Here is a 15,064-nt window from a genome sequence, read left to right as displayed (position 1 = left end):
AGAATCTGTGGACATTTTTTGGCGATTTCTGCAGAGAATTTTGTAAAAAAAATTAGAGGATTTATGAATTAAAAATGATTTTAGTAATAAAATAATTAAAAACTTAATATATGAAATAAAATACATTATTAACTTGTTTAATGTGTACAGTGCAAATGCAACTAGATCTGCATATTTTGAAAACAAAGCAAATTTCTCATATAAAATAACTACTAAAAGACAGAAAATATTACTTTACAAATCATATGAGCCTTTTAATGTTACAGTCATTATATCACAATAATATTAGTAAAAATAATTAGAAAACTGAATAAATATAAATTACACACATTTACAAGTAAATACATAGACTAAATGATAGCCTAAAAATCTGCAGATTTCTGCACATGTAGATTCCCCCTGGACCTACTTATTAGTAATTTTTTTTGCAACATGCTGTAGGCTTATTCTAAAAACGTAGCCTTACAATATATACATTTCTGGAGATCACAAAATATGTAGCCAGAGGTGCATACGGCTGCATTTCATCTTTAAAATTAACGCTACAGGCAGTATGGTGCAATTTCTTTTCGCACTTACAAGCTGACCGATCCAAAGTTACTAGTTTGTATAGTGTCTCGGCGCATGCATCAGAAGATCTGAGACGGAGAGCGGAGTTGATTGTGACGTTGGGGTTCGAGTCTGGCGAAGAGTGGTTCCAGAAAGCAGTTAAGACAAAACAAAGTGGTCAATGGTCAATCTGTGCTTTTTAAAACCCTATCAGTTGGCTTCAGGGAAGGAGGAGGGTGGGTCAGTCGATCGGTCAGTCAATTGACAATGGCCTCTGGTAGATTTACACAAGAAGAGCAGGCATAAATGGCACTTGCAAGAGAAATTTAAGATTAAATGCGTGGTGCATTCATGAAAATAAAAACGTAGCTCCTAGGACGTATTTGGAGCTCTCCAGAAATGTATGTAGGGGTACGTAATCAGAATGAGCCTGGGTTGATTTTTTTTTTTTTTAGCTTTGTAATTTTTATTGTCATTTGGAAAAAAATACACACATTCAGACTGTATATTACTATTACCCCTAAACCCAAACCTCACAGAAAACATTTAGCAGCGTTATCTTTTCAAAATGATTTCTGAGCCGGTTTCTTCACAGAGTCCAAAAGTCCCTATACATGGTCAAAATAAATTAGTATTGCTGTACATTGTAACAAATATTTGTAAATTAACAGTTTACCATATTTAGTTTTTTATTTGTATGATAATTTATGATTTCAACTGCATTATGGGACCTTTTAACCTTGAAAACATTAAAAAAGTGCCTTTTATGAACATTTGTAATAGTTTAAAGTGATATAAAAACCTAGTAATAAACTGCCTCCACTTATTTTGTTATTTTACAGACTTATTTCTCTATATATTATTTCTTATACATTATATTATTCCAAACTACTAAAATGTCCGCAAAATGCCACTTTGTTAAACTGTAGAGTGGATTATTATCATCAAAAGTTAACAGAGCAGAGATTCATTCATTAATTTATTCATTCATTCATTTTCCTTCGGCTTATAGTCCCATTGTTAATCTGGGGTCGTCACAGCAGAATGTGCCGCCAACTTTTCCTGCATGTTTTACACAACAGATGCCCTTCTAGCAAACCCAGTAATGGGAAACACCCATACACTCTCATACACATACTCATACATACAGCCAATTTAGTTTTTTCAATTCACCCATGCCAACACAGAAAAAACATGCAAACATTTGGTCCCCACAGTGTCAGAAACACAAGATGCGCACACACACACACACACACACACACATACATACATATTGTAATCAGAGAAAGCGACAGACAGATACATTTGATGAATGCTGAGGTTTATCTTTCACAATTGTGCGGAACATGAAACCAGCCACATGAAACTAATTATGTGCTTGGCTTATTCAGTTAAATGGCTAGCAAATCAATTACAGTTATTAATTCTGCTTTTATTAAATTATCAAAAGTGTAATTGTTAATTGTGAGTGCTTCCAAAGCACGCTGTCAGCAGAATGAATCTCAGCCTTTATAGATATACACAGCAAGGCATAAATACACATCAGATTGAGGTCTAATATAGTATAATATGGCTCAGTGTATATTTGGAGACTTTCTAACCTGACCTCTAGGTCATCTTCACTGGAGCTCAATAATTTGTTCACATACGTGTACATATATTAAAAATACACTCACAGCCTGCAAGTTGCCCGGGACCAAATGTCAGCACACAAGGGCTGTGTGTATGTGTGTGTGCTCATGCATTTCATGCTCATCTTTAGCAGCTTTTTTATCCAGAAAATAAGCACTAAATCTCCTATATCGTTTTTCCTTCACCGCTATTAAGCACAATATTAGGTCATATTGTTTCCTTAGAAGCTTACTCCAAAAGCTGTCGGAAGAATATTAATATGTTTCATCAAATACATATTAGCCAGACGTGTCCTATGCTTCGCATGCCAGCACCGCAGAGGCTTTCATGGGTGAATGAAAACAATCCATTTAAGACTTTCCTGCGTTTCGGAAAACACACTAGTGCTTTTCTTTTGCACTCGCATATTTCACCAGCTGTTTTTCTTCAGGTCTTGGCAGAATATACGAATGTGCTAAAGAGGTCTAATCATGCCTGTGCTTGTTTCAGACTGTCACAGAAACGGATTACTGTTAAGATAACCTTCCCTTGACTAAGTCACAATTATATTCGGTGCAAACATCGCAGACGCTAGCGCTCTTTTCATGTGTTGAATGTGTTGGCAGTTCTAGCAAAGCTAAAGAAAGATAGTGCAAGGACACATCTCTCCGCTGTGGTTAATTATATTTTAGAAGGGATAACACAGTTGATGGTCGGTCATTGTAAATGTAGCAGGATTTGAATAAATTATTGATTGATTGAAAGTAATAACAGGAGTTTAGGAGTTTTTTTAAAATCCCAATTACACATTATTCATAAGAGCAAGGATTATTTAAAAGGATGGTTCACACAAATATTAACATTTCAGCCTGATTTCATGAGAAAGCGTAACTATTTTACATATTGTCAAAAAAGAGGCAAACTCACATGATTTCATTCATATAAAAGCATACCATTTTTAAAAGGAAGCGTGCCTCTGAACACTAGCCCTAAACAATACATGTCAACCCTGTCATTTTTCACTGGATTCTCCCGTATTTTACAATTCTATCCGGCTATCATCCTGTAATGCTATTTTCCCATATTTCTCCCATATTTTCAATCTTTCTATGAAAGGTGGCAATAATCATTAAAGGGCCGATCCTCCCTATTTGCAACCCAGATTGCTGAAACACCAGGAGGCACCCCTTGCTCTTAAATATGAATCTGTTCTGTGCTTTAGTTTGAAAACACTTTAAAATAAATTTAAAAACGGCAGGATTTTCTTCTATTTCATTAAAGGCGCTGTTTCCCCTTCTATGCAATCCTTATGTAGCGGTGTGTGACTATCAGGGCCTACTCACACTATGCCATCCGTTCCGTGCCCAGGCCCTTTTTCCGGATCATTTGAGAAGTGTGAGTGTGCTGAATGGGGCTCAAGCACGGTTCACTTGGCCGGCCCTGGCCCGGTTGGAAGAGGTGGGCCTGAGCGCGGTTCACTTGGGCTTTGGCGTGGTACGCTTGTGTGTGAGTGCAAAATGCGCCAAAGCCCGAGACTGAAAGTGAGACGTGACTTTAAGGGGCTGTTTCATATGGATTTATTAATGATTCTTACTGTTCAGTGAACGCAAACTGCTGTAGTTTATTAAAGACGCAAACTCCTCACTGCACGACAGCTGCGCGCCTTCAGTAGACCTCATTCCTGCAACACGAGAGCTTTATGATTGTTTATGAGCGCCAAAAGTGGCGGATCTTGTTTAGCGAAATATCTGACTGCGTGTCCCGGCATCCCTAAGGACTGTTTGGTGAAATATTTGACTGCATATCAAACAACTGAAACGATATAACTAGAGAAATCTCCACTGTGCTGCTGAGTGAGAGCACTTACTGAACAGCGCAGCAGCGATGACATAAGCGTGCAGAGGCCCGATATGGTGTGAGTGCGGGCCGTCGGGGGAGACGGGAAAGGGGACAAGTGTGCTTTGGTCCGGTTCGAGGCAACTGTACCTAGTGTGAGTACGGCCTCAGACGCACTCCATACTAGGTAATAGACCAACGCTGTTTCCCAAACGCCCCCTGGTGTTTCGGCGGTATGGGTTGCATATTGGGAAGAACGGCTCTTTAATGTTTATTGCCACCCTTTATAGAAAGATTGAAAATGTGGGAGAAACATAGGAAAATAGCTGTATGGGTTGATAATGGGATAGAATTGTAAAAATACGGGAGAATCCCTGGAAAAACAGGTGGGTTGACAGGTATGCAAATGTCATTAGAGGATGAGCTATTCATACTAAAATATACATTTACATTTAGTCATTTAGCAGATGCTTCTGTCCAAAGCGACTTACAATTGAGATGCAATACACAAGAAGTGCTAATTATTCAAAGTAGCTTGTTTGTGCTCAGAGAATTTAATGCTAGAGTAGGAGTTTTTTTTGAGAGAGAGAGAGAGAGAGAGAGAGACAGAGAGAGAGGAAGTGCTTTTGTTGGTGGTTTTGGTATTATTCACTGGGGTTCAGGTTATACCTGAAGAGATAGTTTTTTTGTTGTCGCTTAAAGGATACCAGTGTATCTGTAGTCCATTTGGGAATGGGAAGATCATTCCACCAGTGAGATAACATTGAATGAAAAGATTTTGGAAAGAGACTTATAGGGCTCTTTCATACACACGGCACAATAAGGAGCAAGACGTGTTATGTACAAATCCATTTGCACCATTTTGTGGACTCATGGGTGTGCTGGTCTATAAAGGAGGTGTGTTAGGGCGCATTGTTGGCACGTTGCTTTTTTAAGGAACTGAAATAGACAGCACTGTTGATCAACAGAAAGTTGGTCCTAAGTCCAGCACAGAGCATGTTAGTTATGCTCATCTGGGGGTCCAAACGCTTACACATTGCTTAATACACACGTAAACAAAAGTCTTTCTGTGTAAATCGGTGCTTTTGAAGACACTATCAGTTGGGTTTAGGGAAGGAGGAGGGTGAGTGAGTCAGTCAGTCAGTCAGCCGACAGCAGCCTCTGGTAGATATACGCAAGAAGACCAGGCGCAAATAGCATTCGCAAGTGAAATTTGAGATCTCAAAAAGCATACACAGCAGCCTCTGGTGGAGTCGCAAAAACAAAAACTGTCTTCTGTGATGTATTTGGTGCTATCCTGAAATGTATATAGGGGTACGTTTTCGGAATGAGCCTGGGTTAACCAGTTCACAGAGACTTTAAAGGGCACCTATGGTAAAAAACACTTCAAATTTCTGCCACGCCACAGAGCTCCATTTGAATAGTTTCATTTTAAATAACATGCGAATGTGCATGTCTGGTGTGTCATGTAGCGGCTCTAACCGGGTCATCCGGTGCCTCAGTCAAAGTTAATTTAGTGTGCGTGGTTATTAGTCTCAGTGTAGCACACAGTTGGCTGTAAAACTATACAAAGACACAAATGATTGTGTACTCTCTGCTTGGTCTGTGTCTGAGTCGTGCATGTACGGCTGAATGCTGATTCTCTCACTCATGTTGCTTCTCTCTGTCTGCCTGTCTGTTGTCAAACACAGAGCGGGGGAGCTCTTGGCTCTGCCCCCTTGTTACTTTGGGCAGGAATTTGAAACTAATTTTCATGTGAAGCAACACACCCCTAAAACAGCGAGCTGTGTACACGCCTCCAAAATGACAGTTTTTAACACATTATAATAAAAAAATCTGAATTGTTTTTTGAACTGAACCTAAACTGGCACACTCAAAAGAACCATAATATTAATATTAAATCATAAAAAAGGTGTAAACTATGTACTCTTTAAAAAGTGGCAGGTTTAAAAGTGTAGGTTATTATTTTCTTGTTGACTATAAAAATGTGATGTGAGGAAGTAATGTATAAAGAATATATTCCAAACATTAATGTGCAGGCATGTAAGGTTTCTATTTACAAACTGACATTGCTACTGTCCTGGCATATAGTTTGTTTTTCACCTATTCATCATTTCACCTATATTAGTGCGTCAGATCTTTTCAAAGAATTTTCATCTTCCGTTGAAACTTCTTTCTTAATTCATCATTGTCATGTAAACTTGCATGTCATGTACGGTGCTAAATAGTGTCAAACTCAAGGTTTTTTCTTCTTCATAAAAGGCAACACTCTAGACTGGACTGATTTGACCTAGAGAATGAGGATTCATAATTATTGAACAAATATTTCCAAAGAGAATATGCAATGCTCAAGAAAAGGAAAAATTCCAGTAAAGTAAAAGATCTAACCTAAGCCCACTGTTATTTCTTTATGAAGTGCTTTTTCTTTTCTTTTATGAATCCTTATGAGAATCATTTGGTTCCTAAGAGAAAAATGTTTTCTCTTTCACACACGTTGGTTTACCATGCTTTTTATCCGTTTATCATGATTTTTACATTAAAAAGATTCTTCATATACTGCAATAGTATGATTTTTATAAGCTGTTAACCACACAGCATCCAACGTATCCACTAGATCAAACTTCAGGTAGCCTATTGCTATTTTTGTTTGAACCACTCACAGATTTTAATTTTCTGTGGTATTTGAACCATATCACTTTGTCTGATATCTGCATCATAAGCCACTTTTTTTCTCTGTGACATTTAGCTCAGGCAGTGACAGGACTGACTTTCATAGTAATTATTTGTTTGGCTGTTCTAACCTGAGTCTTTATCTGTCTATTTAAATGTGGGCCTTTCATGTGCTCTTTAGGTTATATCTTAAAATAATCGCCTCCTAAGACTTTTGCATAAAAGACCATTTCTCGGCTGTCTGTTTGCCTAAGAGACATAAACTTCAAAGAGCAAAGATAACATACTTGGCCTGTTTTGAACCATTTAAAAAAGTGTCATTTGTGCTTTCACTGTGTTAGTCAGTATTTGTTCCAGCATATTTTGATACTAACACCCACCTTCAGGCGAATCAAACAAAAAGAGATATAGTTAAAGTCAAAATGATTAGCCGTCATGATTTTTTTCTCTCTTTTTAAAATATTTCATAAATGATGTTTAACAAAGCAAAGCTTTTCACAGTATTTTCTGTAATATTTTTTTTCTCTTCTGAAAAAGTCTTATTTGTTTTATTTTGGTTAGAATAAAACAGTGCTAATTTTATAAATAAATTTAAGGTCAAAATTGTTAGTCCTCTTAAGCCTTTATAATGTCACAGGAAGCTGAATACTAGAATCTTGAAAATATCTAGTAAAATATCATGCGCCGTCATCATGCTAAAATGAATCGACACATTTTTGCACTTTTTAATACATCGCAGCTGTATCACCCTGCAGCCCAAGACCGGTTACTCACTGAAGCTAAGCAGGGATGAGTCTAGTCAGTACTTGGATGAGAGACCACATGAGAAAACTGTCTGTAAATAAAGTAAAATAAATAGATAAAGTTAAATGAACAAACAATTATTCATGACCTCACGATTTCATTTGCTTGTGCACAAAACTTTACACGCCCCCTCAAATACACGCGGCTCAAGCGCAGATCTTCTTGTGCGCAATGCACTCTCAAATAAACGCTACTGAAGTGCGATTTACTATGTCCCCAACGTTTATTAGATTTGCTAAGAATACACATGAACGTCTCCAATAGACCTACAGAGCTGTATTAATGCGTCCTGAAGTAAAGTGAAACAGCTATGAGTCGTGTTCTCTGGCCTCACGCATCACGCACCTGTCAGTCAGCCAGCCAGTCAGTCAGCACCTCACCTTAAAGGTTTAAACAAATGACGCACAGCACTATTACGGTCGGTTACAGAAAAGTTTGTGCTGTTATAATTCATTTACCCTTTAATACGTTTTGCTGCGATTTTTACCTGAAAAAAAAAAAAAAACAACGACTGAATGATTTGAATGAGAAGCTGTAATGTAGCCGTGGCGAGAGGAATTTTGGCGTGGTGCCCAGCCATGGAAGAATGAATGTAGCGAAAACCATGCAATGGCTAACCAGTGCTTTTTAAGAACGTGCTCGACAGTGCTAAAATGTTCTCTGATAACGAACGTTGTTAAAATTTTAGTTTCGATTGCATGCTGCATCAATCTGCTCTTCATCTAATAAATGACTTGCGCCTGAGAAAGCAATCCTGACATGCCATAAACGTGTGGTGGTGTTTGAAGGTGTCAGACATGGAGCACAGACGCTCTTGATTCTGGAGGTCATTAATAAAATAATAACACTAATACTGAAATGATTAAGGCGTTTTATAATGACCAAAACAACATTTTAGATGTTTTACAGTGTGCTCAGCCTGCTGGTTTGTCAATTCACACACATTTTTACCATCACATGATCTCTTTTAACAAAATCACATGACCATTTTTAATGCGCATGCTGGAGTTTGTGCAGTAAAAGTGTTTCCATCGCAGTTTATGCGCATCTTTTCTTATCGAATAAAAAGTTCATCTTATTTAAAGTTTATTTTTATGCGCATTTTCAAAATGTATGCGCATCATGACATTTTAACCGTTTTTTTATGCGCATATGCAAAATGTGCATAAAAATAGGTTGATGGAAACAGCTATTGTCTCTCCACTCTACCAATAAGTTTGTTGTTTTGTGGCTGACGTCGCATCATCCAAGTGGATGCTGAACACTGTTGCTGTTGCTGCACACTGGTGGTGTGGAGAGACTTCCCTCATGATTGTGAAGCACTTTGTGTGTATGGCCATACACTATAAATGCAAATACACATTACATTACATTACATAAACCAGTTTTTAGAAATTTGTTATTTATATATATATATATATATATTTTAATAATAAATAAAATGTTGTACATAATCAGCCAAATTAGGAACTTATGCCTATTGTAAAATCCTTTAGAATATTCATATGAGTAAGACTGTGTAGTTTAACATTTTAGATGATTTCTTTACATCAGAATAATAAAAAAAAGAGATACCTTAAATCCCAAAATCTCAAAAATTGACTGCTTCAGTGTCTCACTAACCATCTTCCTCATTTGATTGTGTTGATTTTGTAGAAGCTATTCATTTGACATCTTTTCAGTGGTTATGGTATTCTTAGCATGTGTCTGGTCCCTCTTGTAATGAGTGTGATTGTAAATGTCTGTGTTTGCATGTTGTTGCTTTATTGGTATGTTTTGAGCAGGCGTACATTAAACACATTAGACACATTTGAGACAACCTACTCATATGCACTCTTTGCCCACCAGTGGAATCTAGCTCAATGAATATGTAAATGCATGTTGTGTGTGTGTGTGTGTGTGTGTGTGTGTGTGTGTGTGTGCGCGTGTTTGTTTGTGTACCTTGAGTTTCTTACACTGAGGACCAAATGTCATATATCAGTAAATTTTGACTTTGTGGGGAATTTTTTTTTTGATAAACTTGTAACCATTGACTTTAGTATTTGTTTTTTCCTGCTGTGGATGTCGGTGGTTACAGATTTTCAGTTTCTTAAAAATGTATTCTTTTGAATTCAACAGAAGAAAGAAATTGATATTTGGAACCACTTTAAATAGTGTGTAAATATATGTTTAGGTGAATACTCCCTTTAAGAGTAGTGGGTTTTTGTGTGCAAATCAACACTCTTATAAGTCATGTTGACATTATTTAAAAAGCATTTTATACAGCATATATTGCTTGAAAGCAGCAGATCTACATTATTAAGCAAAGTGTTCAGTGCTGCTTCCAAATAGAAAGGCTGATGTTGTTTATATATTTTAATTATACATCGGATTATGATGGACTGAATAGAGAAAATAAACTGAGAAAATAAAAAAACTTTCATGTCAAAATAGAGCCACACATGCCTATTAGATCACTACTACAGACCAATGATTGTGTACAGGTGATTTTTCGGGAAGGTTTGCTTTTGAAAGCTATTTTTTAGCTTTGTGAATCTGTAACAGCCATTTCATACTGCTGTGCTGAACACCAATACACAGCATACCAAAGTAAATTTTTAGGTTCACTTGCTTCAGTGTGTAACATCTCTCATCAATGTCTAAACAAGATTAGATTCAACTTTTTTATCAATACTCATGCACAAGGTAATTAAATGCAGTTTAGGTCTTACCAAGAGTGCAAAATATTGCAAGAGTGCAAGTGCAGGATATAGGTATAAGTTATAAAGTGCAAACTATAGTGAAAACTATAGTGATATTTCAGCCTGATCTCACGAGAAAACATAAGTATTTTACGTTTTGCCAGTTTAGTGGAACAGTTTAGTAGAGTTCAGTCCTACGTAATTGTACGATTTTAAAAAGGAGGCGTGGCACCTAACCCCACCCCTAAACCCAACCGTCATTGGGGGATGAGCAAATCGTACTAAAATGTACGAATTTGTACGATCTAATTCGTACATTTTAGTACGATTTGCTCAAAGGACAAAGCAGTGGCGCAGGTAGTGCTGTTGCCTTACAGCAAGAAGGTCGCTGGGTTGCTGGTTCGAACTTCGGCTCAGTTGGCGTTTCTGTGTGGAGTTTTCATGTTCTCCCTGCATTCACGTGGGTTTCCTCCGGGTGCTCCGGTTTCCCCCACAGTCTAAAGACATGCAGTACAGGTGAATTGGGTAGGCTAAATTGTCTGTAGTGTATGAGTGTGTGTATGAATGAGTGTGTGGATGTTTCCCAGAGATGGGTTGCGGCTGGAAGGGCATCCGCTGTGTAAAAATGTGCTGGATAAGTTGGCGGTTCATTCCGCTGTGGCGACCCCGGATTAACAAAGGGACTAAGCCGACAAGAAAATGAATGAATGAATAAAATGCAATTGAATAAATTGAAATTTATTTTGGGGCCTGTAATCCTGCTCGTATTTTGTGCGAAAGCAAAATAAAATGAAGGAATGTAAAAAAACCCCAAAACAAATAAATACAGTTAAAAAAACAAATAAATAAACAAACAAATAAATAAAGATAAATAAACAAACAAATAAACAAAGTAAAATAAACAAATAAATAAAGTTAAATAAACAAACAAACAATAGAATAACATTAAATAAATAATAAATAAACAAATTTTACTTATAAATTTAACAAATGATAAACAAACAAACAATAGAATAAAGTTAAATAAATAAAAAAACTACATTTTATTTATAACATTTTATTTGAATCGTATTTCATAAAATCATAAAATATTACATTAAGCTGTCACAGTATTATGTAGACGGGACTGAATACCCTTTGAAATAATTGTACCAAAGCTTTTTCAAAAGTTAAACATTTCTAGATGAAGGGTCCATTAAAGGTGCATATTAGTATGTTAATATACATGACGCTACCTAAAATGTTCAATACCTTTTGAAAAGGTACCGTAAAATCATTATGGTACAAATACCTCTTATATGTGAAAAGATGTGGACTCATGGCCCATATTTACATATGAACACATTTACATATACATATTATTACATATTACACATATACATATTCAAGTTTTTTATCGCATATATAAATGTTTATTTACTTAATATTGACAGTGCAGTCTTGTTATTTTACCACGGTTTGGTCTCTGCTTAATATACTCTATCCTCACAACCTTAACACCAGGTTATTGTTTGTCTCTTCATTTCCATAACGGAAAAAGCAGTTCTGAAAGTGAAGCTGTGAGATTTTATTGAAGGCACGTACAGAGCGCTAGCACTCATTAGCAGGGATAACGCATGATTTACACACTGCCAGAAATAACGGCAGTAATTAAGAGCACCTTACACCTACACACACATACACGCGGCTCCAGATCACTCCTGAGCCCAGCTTTGCCTTCGCTCAGTAATGCTCTCTGGGCGGCAGTATCGTCGGGAATTGTTGACTGAAATGAGAGCGTATTGTCCAGCAGGGGGGTGATCTGATGTGAGCCGGTGGTTGGATGTGAATAATTTAACACATAAGGGAACCGTAGAATGAACAGCCACTCATATCAGAGAGTAATGCTGTGCTCTCATCTGCTCTGTGTGTTAGCAAACACACTCTCGCAAACTCACAGTGTGACCACTGCTGTTTCAGTGCAATGTGCTTTTGTAGTATCTGTTTATTATTCCAGCCCAGTTCTGGAAGTTACTGATTAAATGTTATATGAAGTATATAATCAGATTAAAAAAATATTAATAATAATTAAATGCTCATTTACACTAATATCATGATGTCATTTTATGTTAACAAACTGACTTCATGTGTTACATTAACTCCAGTTTGGAAAAGCCAGGGACGATGGTTAAAACATTTCCTTATGCTGATGTTCCAGACAGTTTAGGTTACAAGTGAGGTAAAGTAATCATAGTTTAAATACATTACATCAGGTAAGTTTTGTGTGTTCACTGTAAACAAAAATTCCAGAATTTCACAACATGTTACTGTAATTTTTCACAGTAAACTACATTAGTGCCACTTTAAAGGATTTAACTGTTAAATTTTATGTATTCAGAATTTTAATGTGAAATTAAAGGCAGGCATCATGATTACAGCAAATTACTGTAAAATGGCTATATCTTTTGCACGTTAGTTATAGTTATAGAATTCAAACACTATTAATATTTTATCCAACATAGAAATTAATACACACAAACCTTTATGCTAGTACAGGCACTTCTATGATATTTAGAGATATTTACAGAATAATTTTTATTATGATGTACCTCACTTACTATGAATTTAGACACAGTACCTTACTGTGAAAGTAATGCAATTGTTAGCCAGTAATTTACTGTAAATGTAAGGTCAAATATTTTACAGTGTTCATATATATGACATTCTGGGTACTACCATATTAAAGAGTGCGTTGTAATTGTAGCAAATAATTAGATTTTACATAATAATGACGCAAAATCACACATTTCTGGTGTCAAATGAGCTTCACGTTAAAATAACATTCCATAGGTGCTCCGTGTTTGTTTCACATGTGATTTTTAACATGAACGTTATGTAATGCTTTTGTATTTGTTTAATTGATTGATTTTTGTTAGGGAAGACCCAATTTGTAGACAATGACTAATACAATCGGTTCTAAAATCTTTGGCAAATATTAAGTCTCTATTAAGTATCTACTAATACTGTATATATATGAAACTGAAAATAGTCTTATCAATCTTTCATTGGAGCATTTTAGTGGCTGAACAACACTTCTGTGAAGATATAATCTATTTGTAACAACAACATCTAACGTTACATCAGCTTTAATTATTACTATTAGACTGTGAAGAGACTTTCAACCAGCACAACAAAAAGTGCTTCTGAAGTCAATCACCTGCTACAGCTTTAAAAATTATTTCATATTTTTGTTACCTTTATAAAACTAAATAAAGGTGCAGTGCACACAAAAATGAAAATTTACTATGACATTCATGTTGTTTCAAAACGGTGATTTTTCTTTTTTGATTTTTCTTATTTTTAAAGATGTAACCAAATTGGTTTTGAAGCTGCAATAACATTATGTTATTTCTAAATATAAAAAAACAATACTGGCATAAAAGTTTATTTGTATTAATCTCTAAGTTGAATAAAATAAAAAGAGTTTGAATTCCTATAACTAACATGCAAAAGATATAGCCCTTTTACAGTAATTTGCTGTAATCATGCAACCTGCCTTAATTTTACAATAAATTATGAATACAACACATTACTGTGAATTTTTACAGTTAAATCCTGTCAAATGATACTTATGTAATTTACTGTAGAAATTACAGTAACATGTTTTGAAAATCTGGACATTTTTTAAAGTGTAGCATACACCTGAATGACACGGCAGCAGCCATATTGCACCAGACCACACACCAGCTGATCAGTGGAGACTAGACAGAGTGATATGGGCATGGTTTGGAGGCCATAATGGAAAGAGGCCAATGGGCAACTTTGGCCAGGATGCAAGGGTTAAACTCTTTTTTGAAGGACACCCTGAGATTTTTAATGACCACAGAGTCAGGACGTCTCATTTAAAAGGCGGCACTCAATAAACAGTATAGCATCCCAATCAATATACTAAGGCGTTAGGACCCACAAAGACCACAAGTTTAGCACCCCCTGCTGGTCTCACTAACACCACTTCCAGCAGCAATCTAGCTTTCTTATGTGGTCTCCCATCCAGGTACTAACTGGCTGCATCTCTGCTTAGTTTCAGTAGGGCGGCCATAAGAGAGTTGCAGAATGCTAGCTGCCGGCATGTTTTTTTTTTTTTTTCTTCACCAAAAGTGAAATGTAAAGTGAGTAAATCTATGAAGGAATGAAATTCAGATCACATTCACAAGTCTTTCTCAAACATTTCTGGATTTCATGAAAAACGTAATGCATGAAAAGAATGGAAGACCCTCTCCATCAATGACAATATTTCATTTATGCTGCATTTCCATTTTTACATAATATTTAGCTTAAAATTAGTGTTCCTAGCTTAGATTTTATTACATTTTTCACATTTTTCTCACTTTTTGAGCAGTAGTGATCTTTAAAAATCTCTCCTTTGCCTCTTTTAGTTTTCCGCTGGTCATATTTTCAAGGTGAGTCTGGAAAGTGCTCCTTGATTACCTTGGTTTTTGGGAAGGAGTCCTGGCAGGATTCCTCTTGCACCTGGAGGTGAGCACATCCTCTCTCTAGGAACATAGTCAAACTGTCAGACCATGAAGGAGAGGTGGAAACAGAAGGAGGGAAACAGTGAAAGCAGGAAAGGGAGTGATGAAAGGCACCACTTTTCTTCCATCTCCCTCCATGACTTTTGTTTTCAAACTGCTCTTTACAAAACTATACAGTACAATTCAATAAGAGCAGTTGGTTTTGAACCTCATAATACCTTTATGGATACATATTGTTTAGCGAATGCAGATTTTCTAATGCATGGAATACCTCCTGTACTGTGTCACAATGCAGTTCTGTGTGACCTTTTATTTACGGTTTAGGCAGTTTTTTTTAATTTCTATTTTTTTTATTTTTTTGTACCTTATATAGCTCTGTGGGTTTTTTGTGTATTTGTGAAT

General features: G+C 36.2%; 1 long non-coding RNA gene across 1 annotated transcript in view; it reads right to left on the bottom strand.

Annotated features, from left to right (window-relative positions):
- Nucleotides 1-14,411: 14,411 nt before the first annotated feature.
- LOC147832585 (uncharacterized) overlaps nucleotides 14,412-15,064 on the bottom strand; it is a 104,482-nt gene continuing 103,829 nt past the window's right edge. Inside the window, exon 3 of the long non-coding RNA XR_015516976.1 lies at nucleotides 14,412-14,700. This is a non-coding gene — a long non-coding RNA (uncharacterized LOC147832585). The remainder of the gene's footprint in view (nucleotides 14,701-15,064) is intronic.

Source organism: Danio rerio, chromosome 19 (assembly GCF_052040795.2).
Source record: "Danio rerio strain M-AB ecotype USA chromosome 19, GRCz13ab, whole genome shotgun sequence".
NCBI classification, from domain to species: Eukaryota; Metazoa; Chordata; class Actinopteri; order Cypriniformes; family Danionidae; genus Danio; species Danio rerio.
The sequence above is the reverse complement of the archived record's forward strand: the minus strand, read 5'-3'. Positions and strand labels throughout refer to the sequence as shown.